The following is a 10,000-nucleotide window of genomic DNA, read 5'->3' as shown; positions in this document are numbered from 1 at the left end:
TATGTACGTGTGGGTCCATGTACACCAAAAATATATACATATATGCATGTATGTATGTATACGGGCTCCGAATTTAAGGGCCTCGTGTCCATGGGCCGGACGTTCCCCGCGGGAGGCAATGTGTGCGTGTAGCCATACAAGCGTTTCGACTTAACGAGCTTTTTATATATTTTCCGCTGGACGTCTCTCGACGATTCGCCTCGTTCTTTCTTTCTTTCTTTCTTTCTTTCTTGCTTTCGTTCTTTCTTTCTTTCTTTCTTTCTTACTTACTCTAAACGGCTCGAATAGGACGCGCAACATTATCGTGTATTTATCGACCGAAAGAGAAAGAGACAGAAAGAGAGAGAAATAGAGAGAAAGACAAACCGAAAAAGGAGGGACATAAGGATACAGTTATCTTTTACTCCTCCGATTTTTCTACCGCTTTTCGAGAGTTATTTTTAGCATTGTCCACGAAACCAACCAACCAACCAACCAACCAACCAACCAACCAACCAACCAACCAACCAACCAACCGACCGACCATCCGTCCGTCCATCCGTTCTTTCGTTCGTTCGTTCGTTCGTCCAAGGCAACGCCACACGAACATTATATTCCCGTAAGGCTTCACGAGTAACGCGAAGATAGCCAGAGACGATAATGTCTTAACTGCGCGCAAGAGAGGCGAACTCGGTTGCGGAAGAAAAGCGAAGTTAAAAATCGATAAAAGTCTGGCACGATAAAGCTGCTGCTTTATTACGTCGCGAGAAATATTATAGTTTGGACGAGATACGTTCTCTTTCTCACTCTTTCTCTCTCTCTCTCTCTCTCTCTCTCTCTCTCTCTCTCTCTCTCTCCTTTTCTTTAAAGGAACAAATACAGACAGAGAAAGAGAGAGAGAGAGAGAGAGAGAGAGAGACTCTGGGAGTTGCTTTATTAGCCGTAAAGTGTTACTTCTTTTCTCTCTCTCTCTCTCTCTCTCTCTCTCTCTTAGCTAAAGAATAAGTAGAAAATGAAGAAGGTAAAGAAAGAAAGAGAAAGAGAGAGAGAGAGAAAATATCGATAGCAACGACATCATTGTGATCAACGTCCCCGATATCGAGACGAAGGCAATGAGATCATTGCTTGGAATAAACTAAGCAATAATTTTATGCCACCAGCAAAAGAGGTAGCACCCTCCCGCGTAAGTACTCGCTCCGTCGACTCTCGACGAGCACGACGAAAGCGAAGACTAGAATCGCGAGTACGCGAAGGCGACGGCCGCAACGCGCTAATCGTTGCGCAACGATTTATTTTCCATTGCGATATACAGCAATATTGCGCTCTCGTGCTGTAGTACAACTGGCCTTGGATGCGATAGGCATTACACGATGGCATAATGCACGAGACACGGGGCAAGCCAGCTGTGCTGCGCTCGAGAGGGAACTCCGACTTCTCTTCCTCGCGATCGATCGATCGATCCTGTCGATCTTCGTTGATTTCACTAAGATTTTCTTTCCGATATCTCCAATATTTTATTTATCTCTTGGCGTATATATATATTTATTTATTTATTTATGATTTAGGTAGTACTATTGAAATATTTAAAATTATTAAATTTCATGATCGAATCGGATAATAATTAATATCGAATTTTTCGATTTTCTCTTCTCAATCTTATTCTTAATTATATGTATGTGAGTTTGCGTGTGTGTGTCATTAGATTTATTATATTTATTATATTAATATATCTGATCGAATGATAAATATACGAAATGATAATTAATTAAGAATACTCCTTCCTTTCGATCTGCATAAGCTCTATAGGCGTTAATCACAAAGAGTGAATTCGCACGAACGAATGTTCACGCGATGCGAATCGAACATTATTTTTCTCTTTCTCTCTCTCTCTCTCTCTCTCTCTCCTTCTTTTCCACGCATGGGTATCATTCATAAACGATAAAGACGCTTTTGACCTCCTTCTTATAAACGGAGGCACGCGCGTCGTCTTAATGAAGTAAGAAGGAGATACGCGTGGCGTATGAATAATTAAAATACGACTTACATTAAAATGTAATCGCTCCCGACGAGTTTAACGAACCGTTCTTGAACCGATTAACGGGAGAAGCATGCCACCGCAGGACGCGTCAGATTTCACGGTTTGTCGTTTATATTCTTCGACTCGATCCAAACGAGGCCGACATTTGCTACCATCGTCTCTCCTTCGTAAATCAACTTTGTCAACAGTATGTCGATATGTCGATAATACAACGAATCCTTCCGCTCGCCTCCATCCCTCCACCTATTCACTGACAGTAAACATAAAAACAATACGCCAAATAATTTCGATCTCGGGAAGATCGTATTTAAGTCTGATCAAACCGATCCACCATCAAGAAATCCAATTCCGCACGGTTCGATAGACCTACTACGTCGTTCACCAGAAACCTTCGAATGATACTTTACGGTCCAAGGTCGTTGCACTATAGTAACCAAGAACAAGTTCGAAGTTACCCGTCCCTCTTCGATGTCCGGCACAAACAACAACCCTCGTTCTAAGCAATTAACCGCGATTAAAATGCCATCTCCTCGTGTATAGTGCAGTAGCAAGCAGTACTATTATTAGCAATAGTAATAGTAATGGTACTGGTAGTAGTAGTCGGTGGCATCGTTCGCAAATTTTCGAAGACTACTACTCGATTCGATATTCCCGACGTAGGCAACTCCACGAGTTGCCCGTTATCGCCAAGCAACACCCTTACACTATTTGGCATCCAGAAGCTACACTGTTTGCTTCGCTAATTAGACACGTAGTATACGCGTGTACACGCCCTGTTTCTGTATATAGTCATACCGGAACACGAAAGAGACAATCGCATATAATATACACCTCCAAGCTTGATTGTGTAGTGGTGCTCGCAGAACCGACAGTGTTTCGTATGTAATATACCTCCTACATGTAATACTCCTTCCTGCCACCGTTACGCAGGACTACGTACGTGAGATATTGATCCGGGTACGTGACTACATACATCAAGTCGACCATGCTGGATAACCGACGGGACGTACCAAGATTACCTTCGTCCACTGTCTTACCGCTTCAACGTCATCCATTACGCGGCTGTTTGAGATTCTCCGCTCGGATGGCCAAAACTGGAACGTCCTGAATACTCTCTCCTCTGGTCGATGATTGCTATATTGACGCAGCTGTTTCAATGTAAATTGACGCCCGCTTTCGAATCAAAGCGTATTACGTTAATCGATCGACGAAAGTTAATTATCAGTTTTAATGGAGAGACGAAATTATCTATATATACTCATATATACATACATATATATAAATTATATTATAACGTATTAACTCAAATTAACGTGAACGTCTGTTGCAATCGAAATGAATGTTCGTGGCGTTAAGATTGACGTCACGTGGTTACGCTTTTGGCGAATGCAGATGCACGCACGTGATGCATCTCGAACGCACGTGCGCTCGAAAGATAATGACGAGAGCCTTCCTTCTTCCGTGAGAATGAAAGACACTCATCGGACAAGTATCGTCGCGACGTGCTGCTCACTGAGAAGATCCTATACATGATTAAATTTTGCAATTGTATAGAGACTTCCCACAAAAGGAGTCCACCTCTTACCGTCTATTTCCTCGTAATTTTCCGTTTACTTTGAACCATCCTTAAGGCACCATTTTTATTTCTATTTCTCTTTAAAGTATTCCTTGAGGTTTCGTAACACGGGTATAATAAATCTTTCTTCCTTTTCTTCTAACATTTTATCGAAACGATCTCCGACATCATACGACGACTCCATTTTCGTTTAGAACGTTCAGACATAAAAATGACGTTTAAAACGTTCGATATAATTTATATCTTCTTACGATTCTCAGTAGGAAAAAATGAGGAACAGAAAGAAGAAAAAGAAATGTCTCCAATTTAATCGCAGTTAAGGATGGATCTTTATTTGACTTTGTCGAACTACAAAGAGAAACCTCAAAATGTGTGATCGTTCCCGTGTCATGTTTCAAATGTGACCAAGGAAACTAAGAAAGCTAGATCATTCTGAAAAAAATGTTACGAGCGCGTTAATGTCCTCGTTGAAATTCTGAAACGTTAATTCTTCTTCGAAAACGAGCCATTCCCCTAGTAAGCTGGTTATGGGTTTGGGGACCGATCGATTTAACGGAGAAAGAAGTGACGCTCTTTAAACGGCCGTTAGCCTATCCGAGCGTAGAATTTTTAAAGCGTTCATAAGATCACAAAGTTTACCATAAAATCGACTATGTTAACCGTTTGCATTGAAACGATCCACGAGGGTCTTTAATAATCTTCCAAAATGTTCTTTCATACTTTTTACACGATGTTTTAGAGATATCTTTTCTCTTGTTTCTTTTTTTTTGTTTTTTACGTTCGCGCACAGATCTCTTAAAAAATTCAAATACTTCATTTTATATATTTCTATGTATTACGAAGGGATTAGAAACATTTTATCGCGTCATTTGCACACGAGATTTAATCCTCTATAAAGTTATGTAAATTTTCTAGTCAGACTGCTCTATGTGTTTTAAAACTTCTTCTTCTTCTTTTCTTTTTTTTTTTTTCATTTATCATCACAAAAAATTAATCGCTACTTGGTATGCGAAAATATTAATTATCATTTTGTTTTGAAAATAACGCGTACGCTTTAATGAACTTCTTTCTTTTTTCATTTTTAATTCCAAACAGAAGAAAAGAGGAGAAAAAAGAAAGAAGAAAAAAGAGAAAGAAAGAAAGAAAGCAAGAAAGGAAGAAAAAGAAACAAATTTTTTTTTATAGAGGGTCAAAAGACAATAGAACACATGGTAAATTTAAAATCCTTCATATTTTCTTCTCTTCGAGTTTCTCCTTCCCCCCGAACGGCACGAGACAAAACAAGAGCGTGAGCAAGACGAGGGTCTCGACCCTTTTCCTCTTTTTTCTCCAATTTCTTCCCTTAAAATCATGTCTCTCGAGGAAAACTTGAACTACTGCTCTCGCTTCTTCTCATTCTTATTCTTTTTCTTCGTCCTCCTATTCCACAATCCTCCACTACCATTCTCCTCTTCCTTCCTCTTCTACTTCTTCTTCTTCTTCTCGAGATACATGATTTATTTTCACTGGCACCACGCGACACGTGTTACGAGCTAACACGTGGTCGTGCTTACGATACGTTCGTATAGCTTGCACTAACCAACGAACCAACCAACCAACCAACTAGCCAACCGACCGGCGAACCAACCAACCAACCAACCAACCAACCAACCATCTAACCAACAGAGAAACGCACGCGCGAGAGAGAACGCGTGTTGTCTCAAGCGACATGTCATTTATTGTTTCAACGTCCAACCCTCGGCTCTCAAGACTTCGATACAATCGATCTTCCAGGATTGACAGGACCAATCTCGACTTTCAACAAAGGTCCTCTTTCTCTTTATCTCTATCTCTCTCTCTCTCCCTCTCTCTCTCTCTCTCTCTCTTTCTCTATTCAAAGTGTTTCCTTTTTTATTGAAATAAAAATGAAATAGAAAGAAAAAAAAACAAAGAAAAAGAGAGATAGAGAGAAAGAGAGAAAGAGAGAAAGATTTTCAAAGGAAAAGGACAGAAAAGAAAAGTGTTATCCTTCGTTGAGCTAATCGACACGATTTTCCTCTACGGATCGTTCATAATGTATTCGATTATGCCTTAATCGTCGTGAATTACAGTCACGAATGGGTTATATCAGTGTCGAAGGATCGATAGAGTTTTAGATCGCATCGGGAGACGCATTGTCTCCGGTCTCGCTCGATGCCATTAGCGTCGTTAATCATAGAGCCTGCGGCTACGGTTCTCGAAAGCGTACGAGTAAACGAGAAGGATATAGAGAAAAAGAAAGAAATATTTATATGTATATATATATATGTAGAAAGAGAGAGAGAGAGAGAGAGAGAGAGAGAAAGAAAAGAACAAGAAAGGAGAAAAAAAATTAAAAAAGAAAAAACTAAAGAGAAAGAGAGTACATACACACGTATATGTATTATACTTAGTTACATAGATTACTATATGCGTATATTTATCTCTACTAGCACAGTGCGAATCCTTGAGCGAGGCACCTTAACGATCGATCGAAAAGGCCGTTACGTGGGTACGCGACGTACTCTCTTCACTATTAGAGGCGAGAGATTACGAAAGAGGAATGCCTGCCATTCATTAGGAGATCCTCGAGCGTCACGTTATCCTGCTCAGCTTTCAAACGTTCTTCGTCTTCTTCGTCTCGATGATCTAAACTTGGCCTTGTCGAGTTACTTCTCTTCTCTCTTTCTCTTTCTCTTTCTCTTTCTCTCTCTCTCTCTCTCTCTTTTTCCTTCTTTCTTTCTCGAGAGGAAGACACAGAGAAAGGAGATGATTCTAAGATTACAGCTTTGCAACGATCGACCTAAGTCGGCATCCTTTCCAGAAGCAAGTAAGCAAGCAAGCAAGTAAGCAAGCTTTCCTTTTCTTTCTTTCTCTTTCTCTCTGTTTAACTGTCTATCTACCTATCTACTTATTCTTTCTCTTTCTCTCTTTCCAACGAAGAAGACAAACACGAGCGTGCCCATGACACCGTAACCTTACCCAACGGAACGTGGTGCACGATCGAATCGAGGGATCGTTTCGATCATTAGCCGCGCGTCGTCGTGTCATTAGTTTCCTTCTTATCCATCCAAGAGAAGCGTCGATGATTCTCGCCGGACGATACTTCGTATCTTCGTTGTTTGCATAATGATGTGCGATTATTTATCTGGAGTATGCTAGTGTGCGTGAGAACACGAAGATGAGATTACGAGACTGTAAAGAAAGAGAGAAAGACAGAGAAAAAGATAGAGAGAGAGAGAGAGAGAGAGAGAGAGTGAGAGAAGATTTTCTCGGCGTTGATTATGTTCAACGTGAAAAAGGTCGATCCTTTTCAGAGAGATCTCTTCCATGTGTTTGGTTTTATATAATACTCTGCGATATAATACTATCGTTGCGTATATTTAATGATATAAGTAATAGAAATGTAGAAAAGAGTAATAAAATATCGCGTTTGTTTCTTCTCTATCTTTCTCTAATTTTCAATCCTTTCATAAACAAAAACACGAATACCATCTAAATTACTTGAACAAGATACTTTTGGTACAGCTAGGTACACCTTCCCTGGTTAACATTATTTCCACGAACGAAATCATAAAAGTACTGCGCGTCTCTCTCTCTCTCTCTCTCTCTCTCTCTCTCTTTCTAGTATTTCGATCGTATATTTCCAAGAATAAGAAATTACACTGTCGGTGATTTTCTTTTCGCGAGATGTTTAATGGAGCAACAAACATGGCTCATGCGGACTCGATTTTGTTTGAATTGCGTAGAGAATATTCGAATAAGGAAGAGGTAATTAAGAAGAATAAGAAAATAAGGAGGATAGGAAGAAGTCGAGGATAAATAAAAAAACAGGAAGAAAAAATTGGAGAGAGTGAGAGAGAGAGAGAGAGACAGAGGAATAAAAAATGAAAAAAGAAAAAGGAAAAAAGACAAAAAAAACAAAAAAAAGGAAAAACGAAAGAGGAAAAAGAGGAAAAAGGAGGAGTTCACCGATAACGAGGAAGAAGAAGCGTCGAGCAAACGGACGCTTCTACATATTGCATTCAGCTGAAAACCATTATGCAAAGTCAAAGCGAGGCAAGGCGTGCGCGAGGAACGTGGGCGAGCACGTCGTTGTAAACCGTGATTAAAACATAAATCATGGGTAAAGTCGTTGCTGCCGCTTTTAAACCACACCAAAAATGATTTTTCGAATACGATGGTCGAACGTTTCTTTCTTTTCGTTTTTCTTTTTTTCTTTCCTTTTTTCTTTTTTTTTTGCAAAAACACGGTAGCCCAACGGAGATATCTTCGTTTTAAAAGTATCCTTTCGAATATGTCGAATTTTCTTTCAACGTGACAGATATATAAAAAGAAAAAGGTACGACTACTAAAACATTGTCATACTTGACAGTAAGAAATATTCATACTGTAAATTTCATCGAACGTGATATTATCAATTTTGCAATAACGAAAATCGTTCGTCGGAATGAACCGATCTTTCTCGTAATTCCACGTAGTGCAAGTGTTTCCCCCTCGATTATCTCCTTCTATCGTTCCCTTTTTTTTTTCATCTCGTTCGAGTCCGTGCGGCAAGAAGTCAATCGACGGTAATTTTCTATATCTCTCTCTTTCTCTTTTTTACTCAATTCTTGTTATACCTACTCGTCGTTCGTTTTTCGTAAAAAGAGTTTTATCTCCAACGCGTACGCCTGTCAAAATCGTTCAGGAGAGTGTCGACAGAGATAGAAGATGAAGAGAGAGAGAGAGAGAGAGAGAGAGAAAGAAAGAGATAGAGAAAGAGATCGTTGCCCTAGTGGAGACTATCAGGACAATTGCAACGCAAAATCGTTCGGTGAGACAAAACAGCAGAGCAATATTATCTTGTAAAAGGAAGGAAAAAAAGGTAAAAAAAAAAGAAAATAAAAATAAAAATACAAATGAAAAGAATAGAAAAAAGAAAAGAATGGAATAACGTCGATCGAAGTGACATTGCACAGAGATCGAGTAGACCTATCCGTGCAAGATCCGATCTCTTCTAAGCGAATGAGAGAGATAGAGACAGAGAAGGAGGGAGAGAGAAAGAGGGTTAGAACACTCCTCCTCCCTTTTATCGAAGGCTCTGGACTAAACGATTTTTGCTAAAACACGCTGACTCAGCGATAATTGTCGAGGGTTAACAGACCGCGACATTTCGTTGCCAATGATTTTCTCTTGTGTTCTGTACTATGCGAGAGCAACTTCCATGAGAATTGTTGTTGCGCTATAGAGACGCGACAAAAATCGTATACTGGAGAACGAGTAAGCGCAGCTCACGTTCGTAGATCAAGGATACGATCTATAAAAGAAGTAGGCGTTATTTAGTCCCGCCGATAAGCGTAGATAATTCGTCAAATGGAATAAGAAAAGAAAAAAAAAAGAAGGAACCAGGAAAAATATTAAAATAAAAAAGAGGAAGTAGAAGAAGAAGAAGAAGCAGGAAAATTCAATCGAATTTCAATATCTTCAAGAGAAATAGTGACAGAGATAAAAACAGAGAGAGAGAAGTAGCTGTTGGTAGAATTATTTTTTCTACCAATATTCGATAATGTCTTTATCGTCCAGAAGCAACTTCCGAACGGTGCTACTAACCGACGATATTAAGGCTCAATTATCGGCAAGAGTAATCGACGACGCAATGATCCCAACCGACTTAATTATTGGTCGGTCCGTAAGCGAGCAAGCAAGCGTGCTTGCTCGCTTACTCGGCAACGAGAGCAAGTAGATCGGTTCGCTAATTAGCCGTAAAGCTACGAACACAGATAGAGATAGAGATAGAGATAGAAATAAAGATAGAGATAGAGATAAAGAGAGAGAGAGAGAGAGACTATGTAAGACACAATGTATGAATAACGGAAAAGAAAATTGGGCAGGTTGATGTGAGAATGCTTCGACTATGAGGAACTATCGTACGTTACTATCGTAGGCTATTTTCTAAACGTGTTTTACACACGTACAGATACGTGTAATGAATGTTAGCTAGCTATGTTTATATACGTACCTATATATATACGTATGCATGTATGTAAAAGTCAGAACACGTCCAGCAACCAGCAGGTCTTTTAATCGCAAGCATTTTCCGCGTTTAGTAAAACGGAACCTCACCTTGTATTACTCGAATCTCGCGATAGATATCGAAGCGTAAAGTCGTTATTATAGACGATAGATAATCGTTACTCTACGAACTTCCTTACCCTCGAATTAAGTCATCGAACGGTTTTGTTCTTCGCCGTCATGATCGAAACGACTGTTATTTGCCGAGCGATAATCGCAGAAATAAACTGTTAAGTGTTATCATAAATCGTCCGCTTACCGTTCCGATGTTTTCCTGTAGGATCCGTATCTTCGAACACGCCCCGATTAGAATAATTGAAAAAGTTTAAATAAAATTATTTGACCAATACTATTGG

General features: G+C 39.6%; 1 protein-coding gene across 5 annotated transcripts in view; it reads right to left on the bottom strand.

Annotated features, from left to right (window-relative positions):
- The window catches only part of LOC127066277 (uncharacterized), a 155,391-nt gene that overhangs the window by 10,634 nt on the left and 134,757 nt on the right, over nucleotides 1-10,000 (bottom strand). For 3 of the 5 annotated variants that reach the window (XR_007782330.1, XR_007782331.1, XR_007782333.1), the window contains exon 3: nucleotides 9,904-10,000. This exon is cut by the window's right edge and continues 60 nt beyond it. The exons of 1 other annotated variant lie outside the window; for it this stretch is intronic. The gene's annotated coding sequence lies outside the window, so the exon portion shown is untranslated. Of the gene's footprint in view, nucleotides 1-6,296; nucleotides 6,786-9,903 lie in introns of those variants that run through there. One more of the 5 variants, XM_050999791.1, reaches the window with a different exon arrangement.

This window comes from Vespula vulgaris, chromosome 9, assembly GCF_905475345.1.
Source record: "Vespula vulgaris chromosome 9, iyVesVulg1.1, whole genome shotgun sequence".
Taxonomy (NCBI): Eukaryota; Metazoa; Arthropoda; class Insecta; order Hymenoptera; family Vespidae; genus Vespula; species Vespula vulgaris.
Note: the sequence above shows the minus strand (reverse complement) of the source record. Positions and strands in the feature narration are given on the sequence as shown.